Source organism: Balearica regulorum, chromosome 11 (genome assembly GCF_011004875.1).
Source record: "Balearica regulorum gibbericeps isolate bBalReg1 chromosome 11, bBalReg1.pri, whole genome shotgun sequence".
Lineage (NCBI taxonomy): Eukaryota > Metazoa > Chordata > Aves > Gruiformes > Gruidae > Balearica > Balearica regulorum.
The window spans coordinates 552,240-563,377 of NC_046194.1; the positions used below are offsets into that span (position 1 = coordinate 552,240).

General features: G+C 43.9%; 1 long non-coding RNA gene across 1 annotated transcript; it reads left to right on the forward strand.

Annotated features, from left to right (window-relative positions):
- The first annotated feature begins 857 nt into the window (after positions 1-857).
- Positions 858-10,646, forward strand: LOC142603336 (uncharacterized). Its single transcript, XR_012837250.1, has 3 exons — positions 858-2,143; positions 4,118-4,186; positions 6,238-10,646. It is a non-coding gene; the product is annotated as an uncharacterized LOC142603336 (long non-coding RNA).
- Positions 10,647-11,138: the final 492 nt, after the last annotated feature.

Genomic DNA, 11,138 nt, shown 5'->3' on the forward strand with positions numbered 1-11,138 from the left:
CCACCGCTTGTAAGGAGGTGCGTGAAGGAGGATTTATTGTTCAGTTGAAGACACCGATCACGCTATTATGTGACGGGAGAAACAGTAAAGTGAAAAAAGGACATATTTTCCAAAAATGGATCCATATCATGATCTGAATTATATGTTGGAACATGCATGAGTCATAGGTAAGATATCCTGACTTTAGATTGTAGTTTACAACAAAATAAAGCTGAAATGTAAAACCAGTAGATTGAAACCAGAAGGGGACAAGCACGTGTTCGTGATGGAAGAACAGAAGGTAACAGGTCGTGTTGCAATTACGGAGGAAAGAGAAGAACCAGATCTCCTTAATTCATGCATTCCGTCCTGAATCCTAAAAGTCATCAGTGAAATCATGCTTAAGGTGAGAGAGGAGTTTCTGGAGAATTGAAGACTCATGCTGAGACTCACTGGCGGTGTGCTTAGGTGGGCCAGGTTTTTGTTTGGGGCACCGGGTGGCCTTGGGGAGCCAGCACTGCAGGGGAATCCGCAGCAGCCCCAAGGGAAAGGGGTGGGGGGGCACATTTCAGGTGAAGGTGGGCGTCCTGCCCCACCGCACGTCCCACACCCGCCGTTCAGGACTACTACACATCTGAGCACCACATGCTCATGACAGGTCTTGCTCCTTCCGCTCCTTCCGACAGCGACAGCAGTGACAGCGACGGACGCTGGCCGCTGCAGTGCCATCACATTGCTTGCGCCGCGGTTCCAGGAGCCGCGGTCCGTGCCCTGGCCACCCATCCCGCCTGCGGCAGCACAACATGGCGCCGCCCTCCCTCTGCTCCGCGGCCGCCCGCCGCCCCGGCGGCTCCGCGCATGCGCAGCCGTGTCCTCCCGCCCCGCGGGGTGCAGGCGCGGCGGCTGCGGCTGCCCGGGCCTGCCGGGTCCTCCCGCGTCTGTCGGCCGGCCCGCAGCTCTGTGAAGGGCGGGCTGCCGTGCTTACATCTCGTGGAGTTCAATGGAATGAAGTTCAATTGTGTATTTTAGGGCTTCTTGCAATAATTGGCCTGAGTCGGTGCCTGTGAGCGCTCTACGAAGGTGTGTTTTATGCAACATTCCTGCAGTATTTGTGCAACCTGAGAGCCTTTAAATAGCAAGCATTGCACTCTGGACTCAAACCCGAGGACTGATGCATTTAGGAGCGCCGCACGCTCAGACCCCCCATCTCCCTCCTCAGCAGCCACCCAAGAGCGGGGAGAGTCCAGCACGGCTGTGACACCGAGGAGAGCCAGGCCCAGGGCCTCAAACCTCTGCCCGGCAGTTCCCTAAAGCAGTTTTCACACAGAAAAAACTCTGGTTTCAAGCCGTAAGGTAGCAGCCAGGGCAGAAGGGAGGACAACGAACGCGGTTGGCAGGAGCTGAAGAGACGTAACATGTCTCTGACGGTGGGCAGCACAGCGCCCGGTTGCTCGGCAGCTCTCTCACCTCGCCGTTGTTCCAGGGAGTGTGGCAGCGGTGCTGGGACCGTGTGGTTTCTTGAGAGATAAAAACGGCAGCGACACTGTTTATATGTGGACTTCAGGGCTTAATTTTAAATCAGAAGTGAGCTCCGCTGGCAAATATCTTCTTTTTGACTGCACAGTGCTGCCTTTAATCAAACAGGGCCCATGCAGCAAGGTGTCGCAGACCATTTTCTTCAGCCACCTGCGGTAGAAGATGGACTTCCCGAGATTGTTTCCTTTGTGAAGGTAAATTCATTTTGGTGTACTATTGAATCTACAGCTCGGTGCTGCTTGAACTCAGCGAAGACAATAGATACCTCCACCAGTATTTAGCAGCACACTGATGTTTGCTTGTCCTGTCTGAGCTGAAGAAAATTGGTGTTTTGGTTTAAACTGGCTGTTACGCAGCTCTGTTCTGAGCTATCTAGACCTAGATGTGATGAAGCCTGCGATTCACAGGACGTGTGGTAGACAGCTTCTAGAGAAAAAACCCTCACGTTAAATAACCTAAATAGCACCATTGCCTCATGTAACTCTCTGGCTGGTCCTTTGCTTGTGGAACGAGCTCCAATATCCTCACATAAATGTGCAGCACCATGTGTCATTACTGCGTGCTTTACCCCTCACACTGTGTCCTCACCTACGGCCACAGTGACACTCCCCCGGCAGCTTTTTGGGAGGTGAGGGGAGTGTTCCCCGCGGCTCTTCAGGAACCCCTTGCCTAAGGGGAATGGGTCTGGTCTAAAGCACTGGGGACGGTGCCACTTGTGGCCAAAGCTCTCGTGCACAGGCAGCTTTGCCATGGCAGCCTCTCTGTGATGAGAGTGAAGAAAGAAGGGAGTGCCGGGAAGATGCCCAGTGGATGTAATGAGCTTGAGCAATTAGAGTATCGCTGTTGTAGCTGGTCGCACCAGGGCTGAACTGTACTTTGTGGCACAGAGCAGTTTTGTTGAAACAATTGCAACTGAGGTTTGACATTGAATAAAATAGGTTCCCATCATTGGGAAACAGAAGTAGGTTTCTCTGTAGGAAGTAAAAGAATTGGTTTTCATAGGATCATGGAATGGTTTGAGTTGGAAGAAGCTTTTAAAGCCCATCTAGTCCAATCCCCTGCCATGGACAGGGATACCTTCCACCACGGATCAGGTTGCCCAAAGCCCCATCCTATCTGGCCATGAACGCTTCCAGGGATGGGGCATCCACAACTTCTCTGGGCAACCTGTTCTGGCTGGACATAGAGCCATTGACTGCAACACTTTGGCTGCAGCCACCCAGCCAATTCCTTATCCATCAAATAGTCCATCCATTTTCGTTTGTATTTGCAATGTCCGGAAGTTATGGCTGGCCGACCAAATGATCACTGCCCTTCGAAACACACCCCAGGTATTTTCCTTCGTGGCTGTGGCTGACATAGCTCACATAAGGCATTTTGGGGGCTGTTCTGGAGCAGCCAAGACAGCTTCCCTGCTGCTGGACTGTTTCTAACACCAGAAGTTTACCCTGTCCTCCACCTCCTTGTGATGGGGTGTTTGTCTTCGCTGTGGCCTGCGTAGCAGCAGCAGTAGCTGGGAGGTTCAGGCATACTTGTGCCCATTTGAAAATCGGGGAGAGTAGCCCTGTTGTGCAAAGCAAGTGTAGGGACATGGAGAGATGTATGGATAAATGTGAGAGACCAGGATAAGCAACGTAGATTGAAGTTGAATGAAGTTGTGATGTTCACCAAATCCTGTGTGATCTGTGTGGAATGTCCATAGAAGTAAGATGAAACAGTGAACAAAGTGACCCAGAACTCTCATATACCAGATGCCCACTAGTTCTCAGATCTTTCATGACAGCTTGAAATTATGCCTATGCCTTCCTCTGGGGCTTCTCAATTTGCTGATAGCGGAACAGTCAGTCCTAAAATTAGATATTTTTTTTTCAATTCTTCTGTATAATTTTCTCTAGTCTTTCCAAATATTGGCATACAGCTATGTTCCTCTTCAGCAGTCCTGGAGTCTGCACTTAGAATTTGTGGTGAAAAACAGTCCATCAGTATGCAAGGATATTCGTGAGTCAGTGCTATTAAAATCAATGGAAGAGACTTAATGGCCCTTTAATCCCCACTTCTTTTTTTTAACTCTCCACTACCATAGTATGCTTTCCCCTTGATGGAGCAGTATTTATGCTCCATATTTCATGTATAAAATGCATTCAGTTGTCAATTCAGAACAAAAGTAAGAAGGCAACATTACCTATGCAAATACTTTAGCTAAATGCTTTCCTCATTGTTCCCAAAAGGAAAAAAAATGAGACAGCATGTAGTCATAAGGCCCATCTACAAAATTTCTGATCTTTAGTTTTAGTCATACTTATTAGGTGCACGTACTCTGCTTATGTTTCTCTGCTGGATGTGGATTTTCTTATTGCAACAGTTTGTGCATATGACCCTCAGTGAGATGTCCAAATTAAGTGCAGCATTTCCAGAAAGATGCTCCAGCGTATACCCACAGTGGGGAAATCACAAAGAAATCATTTGCTGTCTACCTGACTGAAATAACTTTATTGTTAAACTATAGAATTTGCAACGTTTAATAGAAAAATGGTCTAAAATTAGGATTACTGAAAGATTGTTAAAAGCATTCCTAACAGTGCAAATTGTTGGGTTTTTTCAGACTTATTTCTCCTGGCTGTTACCATCTCTCGTCTGTTCAGAAGATGCCTAAAGGTGTCCACTGTGGTCGGTAAGAGAGAAGTGGTCTGGGAGAAGGGAACTGGAGATCTAGCTTTATTCTGTGACCACACACACACGCACACTCCCACCCACCCCCACCCACCCCCACCCACCAGTTACATTATTTTGCTTTGAACCTTTGCGCAGAGAAAATTCACTACTCTGTTAGGGTAGAAGGAGCATCTGCATGCCCCTGTTGCAGGATCAGCTGTATTTATATGATTCCAAATGTATTTTAACCTGTTTTTAAAGACTGTTGTGACAACTGTGTGTTTGTTCTTCCACACATGTGTATAAATGTGCACGTCTGTTTAGATACTTTAACCGGGGCAGCATCCTGTGAATGTCTCTGTGCACAGACCTTTAAAATCTGATTACTCTTTGCACTGTTACATTTGGTTGGTGAGGTCATTTTAAATTGGTAATATAAAAAGATTTGGGTACTTTGTAATTTGATTCTATCTACTAAACTGCTGTTTCATTAACGTCATGACCACGTTGCATCCATATCACCTACTCTCAGAATTTATGTGGCGTGCGTTATCTGTCTGGGATCCCGGTTAGCAAACTGCAGACTGAGGCTCAAAACAGCGAGGAGGAAACCCACGGAAGGTCTCGGGCATTGCAACACTCTTGGGCATTGCAACGTTCGTTTGGCACCTGGGGCCTGGAGGTGTGGCAGCCCAAAGAGCTTCAGGCACTGAGGTGTGGAGACTTTTATACCTGTGGTGTTCTTTAGGTGCAAGCTTACGGCACTTAAGGACATTCACACGTCAGGCACGTCCTGAAGGCACCATCAATCCTTACAGACCTTTGCCTGTGCAACTTTCCCGTGGCCCTATAGAAGGTCTGTAGCTCCACACAGAGTCAATATAGTAGGCGTGGCTTCATCTTTTCCCTATGTGTGCAATGTAAAGTCAGGTTTTAGAGAGAAGACTATCATCTAGTGTGCCTCTGAATACTGAATGCATCAGATCTTTCAGGGATCCAGTTTGGTTTTGAACCCTGTAGCTTAAGATTTAATAGAACTTATTGAAAGCTTTTTGAGGGAGACAGATGACAATTGGTATACTACATCTTAAAGAGCAGTCAAAGTTTTAAAGCAAAAATGTATTTGTAATAAGAAAAGGAAAAATTGTCAAGAGATTTAGAACTGTCTTAAAAACAATGTGCTTGTGATTTAAAACAGATCTTTGAACTTGCAACTGTCTGGCAAATTGTGTATGCAAATCCATTTCTGTATATCTTCATACTCATACGGTGATTGATGTGAAACTTTATGGGGAAAACATCCAGAAAGAGCTTTGAATGTTTGCATAACACAGACTTCTATTTAGTTAGGAAAATAGCTATTCTCAGGCAGATTTTTATTTTAAAGGCAAATACTGTTAAAGCAATAGGAACACACAATATGGAAACTGTGAGTTATAGAAAAGGAAGCTCTGGGAAGCAAACAGTTTCATATTTCTCAAGCAGCATCAGGAACTGGGGGAACTAAAATCAAAAGTCTAGCCAGAGAAGTCTGCAGGTCACAAATAGAGGCAGCTCAGCAATTTACAGAGTACAAGATAACTATGGGCTGGTCTCCAGGTGTTGCTCTGAACTGCTGTAACTAGGACATTCTCTGGCTTCTGTCACAGTGGTCCAAAGAGTGGCTTTTACACCTTGCCTTCTGGCCACCAACTTTGAGCTAACGACACACAGATGCCAGACACTTTGTCCATCTGTTCTCCAAACTGGAGTGAATATGACAGAAGCAGATGAGCGTGATCAGAATTGTTTTGCCTTTTTATTGGACTACTTCATATATGGGTTCCATGAAAGCACAATACCGTAAGATGTCAGCCTTATTACAGCACAGTTAGTCTAAGGTTTCTAAAAGGCCTGTCCTTCAGTTCAGCCTTGCTTGTTGCTGAATTAGTTTTCCTCTGCTATTCTGGCAGAATTCACCAGTAGTTTTCTGGTATTGACACTTCCTTGTGATTTAGCATGTCAGAACTCTTCAAAAATACAGTTACCTGTTGAATTAATGACAATTTTATTTATTTGTATAAAATGTAGGGACACTAAGAACTGCTTCAGGGATTACTTGAAGACTGTGAGCTGCTTTCTTCCCTACTCCGGTTCGCTGGTGGGCCCACAAAAGCCCAGAGATGCTGCCCTGGGTCGAAGGAGCTGTACAGCTCTCGGTAATGAGAGGTAGCCTCAAGTTGTGCAACACTCCTCAAGGCTTTGTGGGATTGTACACCTGGACTTCATTCCACTCTGCTTCATTTCTCATTTCTGATGATGGATTCATCAGTGCAGCTGGTAGCAGTGAAACGAGCTTTTGTAATCTCTCCTCTCTGTAGACATTTCATGGGAGCAACAAGTTGAAATTACGCCTGCTCCCAGTCTCTTCTGCTATTTTAGTTTAAATGACTAGGGTTGTGTTCTTCTGTGACCTGTCCTGGGGGACTACGAAAAGCCATTAATTTTACAAACAGCTGTGCTGCCTGAAGACAGCACTGTCCCAGCTGCTCAGCCCCACGGAGCTGGAAGCTCCCACCCCCACGGCTCTGTTGGCAGATGGGATCATGCGAGCACCCTCTTCTAGACACAACATGTTAGGCAAGTGTACTGCTGCAGCGGTCAAACTGGGAGAACACAGACCTTCATGTTCTGGGTGATGATGAGCCAGCTTCAGCTAACAGTGAGGTCAAGAGAATGTGTATAAATGGTTGCTGTCCTCATTTACAAACAAACATTTCTTTCATTCCTGGACTGTGTACAAATACTGCGGAAACAAAACAGCCTTTCAAAGCAGAATCTAGAGCACTTTGTGATACAGACTTCATCAGCTTAGCACTGTTTGTCTACAAGGTCCCCCCGATATGCTCATCATATGGGAGACTATGCAGGATGTTCTTAACGGCACTGTTTCAGTCAGATACAGCAGAACTGTTTGTAGTAATGGGCATTATGATGTGCTTTGCCGTATAGATCTTATTGGCACCAAAAATGCAACACAGTACCCAAAACACAGCAATAATATTTGGCCTTTAAGGAGGTCTGTGCCATGGCTAGAAATTTAAAAAGCAAGCTGTTTGTATCTGTACCTTATGTACTGGATAACCTAAATTCCATTGTGATCCAGCAATTACCAGATTATCTAGCAGAAGCATCTTGAATCCTAAAATACATTCCTAAAATCTTAACTTTTCTATCAGTGTATCAACTTCATGTCTCTTCAGCATAATGTCCATAAACTCAGTCCTAACATAAAATGTGATTTATCTCCATATATAGTGTTGGAGTAAGGAAAATAACATTATTTAGAGGCAATTACTTATGTACAGGATTTGTAAGTAAGTTAAATGGTCAGTGTACCTCAGTGAGAAGCATAATTAAAACTCAGTCACAGCAGCATTAGATTTGTTGGTATTAATACTCACTGATCAGTTTGGACACAGAAGGTTTATTCCATCTTTGAATTAAATTCTAAATGAAGAAACATAACTTTTTTGTTGCAGATTTCTTCAGTCATCCACTGAGCAAAGACAAGAGTGACCAACAAGGAAATTATTCTTCAGTCAAAATTATTTGTTTGATGCAGATTTTGGAGATGTCCAGCCTGCTGCTTCACACGTGACTGTAGTGCAGTACAGAGATATCTGAGCGAGCAGTACTGGAGTACCAGTAGCAGTCCAGGCATGGCATCACAGATGTCACCATGACCTGTATCACCTGGCTCAGCAGTCTGTCCATAAGACAGAGGTTTTTACATAACCTCTGCAGATGACTAAGAGTTAGGGGAAAATAAGGACATTCCCTGTAGCTCACGTGCATCTAGAACATGAGTTCAAAATAACTTAATGACATAATCAGTAGATTTATACAAGCATGCAATTGGGATGATAACACATACTGTATCATGGGAATATCAGACAGTAGGAAGAGTGATGGAGACAATGAAAAGTGTCCCACACCTTCAATATATCCACATGTCAAGAGCTTCAGAAAGGCCTCTAAATATATTTAGTCACTTTCTGCTTTCCCTGTTCTCACATGTATCTTAAAATTCCTGCTAAGGAACAGAAGGAAAAGCTCCAAAGGATCTAGTGGGAAAGTGCTGTTCTCCTGTTACTGGCTTGGCTGAAACTAAAAAAGTCTGGAAGTTTTCTTTGAAACTGAGATCCCAATAGCATCCTAATGGAAAAGTTTTCCCAACCCGTTTTGGATACTTCAGCAACAGGAATTTCAAATAAGTCTTTGAACTGTCTGATATTCTTTGTCTGTTCAATCTGAGCAGCATGTGGTACTCAGCAACATATGAATTCAGGCTTTTGAAAAAAGACGTGGGAGGAAAATAACATTAGCTTTTCTTAGGACAGTGCAATCATGATGTATTGATTTCACCATATGAAAAGATGATGTGGGGTAGTTGCACAACTAAACTCAGGTGTTCATTTGCTGACTGCATAGAAAGCTTCAGATGCCTTTTTCTTGCCAAAAGGAATTAGGCACTAGATCCCATTTCTCATTTAAAAGAGCCAAATGGTTTGGTTCTAGCATTTACCTGGATTAAGTTAATGAAATCTCCATCACATTTAAGTCTATCAATGAGTCATTGAATGGCTTGAGTAAGTCACTTGCTGACCTTTTTCATCTTGCATGCATAATTGTACAGTTGTTTGCCTTCATAAGATGGTATGAAGAGCCTTTTTGTAGGAGCATTTGAGAATGGCATTATGAAGAGGTGGTTAAGAAACATCTGTGGCTGAGAAAGCCTAGAAATCTTGGAAAGTACTTTGGGAACAGTCGCTCTAACCACTAGGCTACTGCATAAAAAGATAAAAAGTGCCTTTTCTACTTCAGGGTCTTCATGTTCTACCTTGTGACCAGACAAAGGAAGTCACGATCAGGTGCCTGGTCAGACATCCTTGGTGCATACTGTGTGGTGTGCAAGGATTTCTGACAGCATTCAGATGAGCAAGTTTCTCAGCAGATATCCAGGCTCTCTATCCAGTCTCACTTAGACATTCTGTACGTTCCTCGCTTTTTGACCTCACAGCAACCTTAAGCTAGGCAAATCAAGAACTGAGTCTGAATACTGCCTGTGACCTACCTGCCTTGTTTATGGGTTTACAATGCTTTCCTTTTTTATTGATAAAATGGGCTGCTAGTATGTATGCTATCACTTTAATAGTCCTTTGTGAAAAAGAGGTGCCTTTCCCCTGCTAGAACTACAGTCCATAAGGATACTGGGTCTGCCTAGCACAGGAGTTCTAGAAAATGTAAATAGCTGAAATGTGGGTGTACCCTGATCACTAGCCTTGGAGAAAACAGGTGCCCTCTTCTCCCTGCCGACGGAGCTGCTATTGCACAGGAGAGTTCAACTGATATTAAGCCTGAAGGAGAGCGTGTGTGCGCCTAACTCTACCTTATTGCTGAGGGCCATCACATTGGATTGTGAAAGTCTTGGATTTGGTTCATCATCTTGAGGATACTCATGCAGTGTGACTGATGTGTTGAGCTGCCTACTGCCTCCTGGCACAACTTCAGCAAGGTGGAGTGAAGAAGATATAATGTCTGAAATGTCCTTCATGCTACGCACTTGGGAGTTGGAAAAGGAGTTGAACCCAGATGTCCGATTTCCCAGATGAAAGCATTATTTGCTGAGCCAGTCTGCAAAAAGGCATTGTCGTTGTCACCACCTTGTTGAAGAACACTTCTGCGTGTGAAAGATGTGGGCACACTATTCTCAGTGCTAGATTGATTATAAGTATTGTCATTCACAACTGGATGAGAGTTGCAGCAACAATTTTTCAGCCATGGCATTGCTTCATAAGCTCCAAGGAAACATGGGATTTTAGATGAATGAGTATTTTGAACTTTGTTGTTGTTCCATCTGTGCAGCTTAGTGAAGAGCAAGCTGAATGTTTCTGGCACAAGCTGCTTTGGGTCCCATTTTGAGGTGTTTGGCTGTACATGTAGTCTGGAGTTCTAGATCTCACTTGTAAGATATATTTTTAGGCATCTGAAAATCAAATTTAATCTAGCCTTTAGGCATGACAGTGCCTAATACTGCACATTGTATCTCAAATACAATAATTATTTAAGGAGAATTTTACTTTTTCTGGCAATCTGGTCTTTTTTCTTTAGGGAGGCTGAGATATCTGCAGAATACCGCTATTTAGCTTGTCAAGAGTACTCCTCCAGGAACAACAACAAAACCCCCTGTTCTGGAAAGTGCAGTTCTTTTTTCTCACTTTCTACAACTTGGATCACAAATAATAACTGGTTTTAGCTCATTGGGACTTCTTTCCACAATAGGAAAGTCCATAGGGTGAAGCCATTTACTAGCAAATAGTTTTGCCATAATGGATGGCATAATTGCAAAAATTGTCCTCACATATCCTGCATGTGTATTATTTGGACAAAAGCTAAAATGTTTTTGGGGCCACTCTTGTATGCATTTCTTTGTGGAAATAAACACTGAACAATTAACAGTTCTCCATGTTCGCTGTCCCTGAGTGATATTTTATGGCAAAGCAATAATCTGAGAACTCCAGAATATAACTGTGACTAAAACATTTGCCTTGTAGTGTGCCTTTGCACATTGTGACTTTCGGGATTCATAACCAGTCGCTCGGACATGATACGCTTGACATTGATACAAGACTTGCTTGAGGCATCAGTTTACCAAGTATATGTTTTCTATACATTGTGTATGCCATGACTAAACAGAGCATGAATCAACCATTCCACACTCTTTGGTGTACTTCTGACTACAACGCTGTTTAGTTGGAATGTATCTGTTCTGATTTCTCAGCTGACACCATCCTTCCTAAAAAGTGTACTTTTTTTCTTTGAAACAAGCACAGCAAGAACAATGACAAAACCCCCCATCATTTCCTTCTTGGCGATAATTTGATCCTACTTTTTTCCTGACTTTTGAGAATTTCCTAATATTACCCACA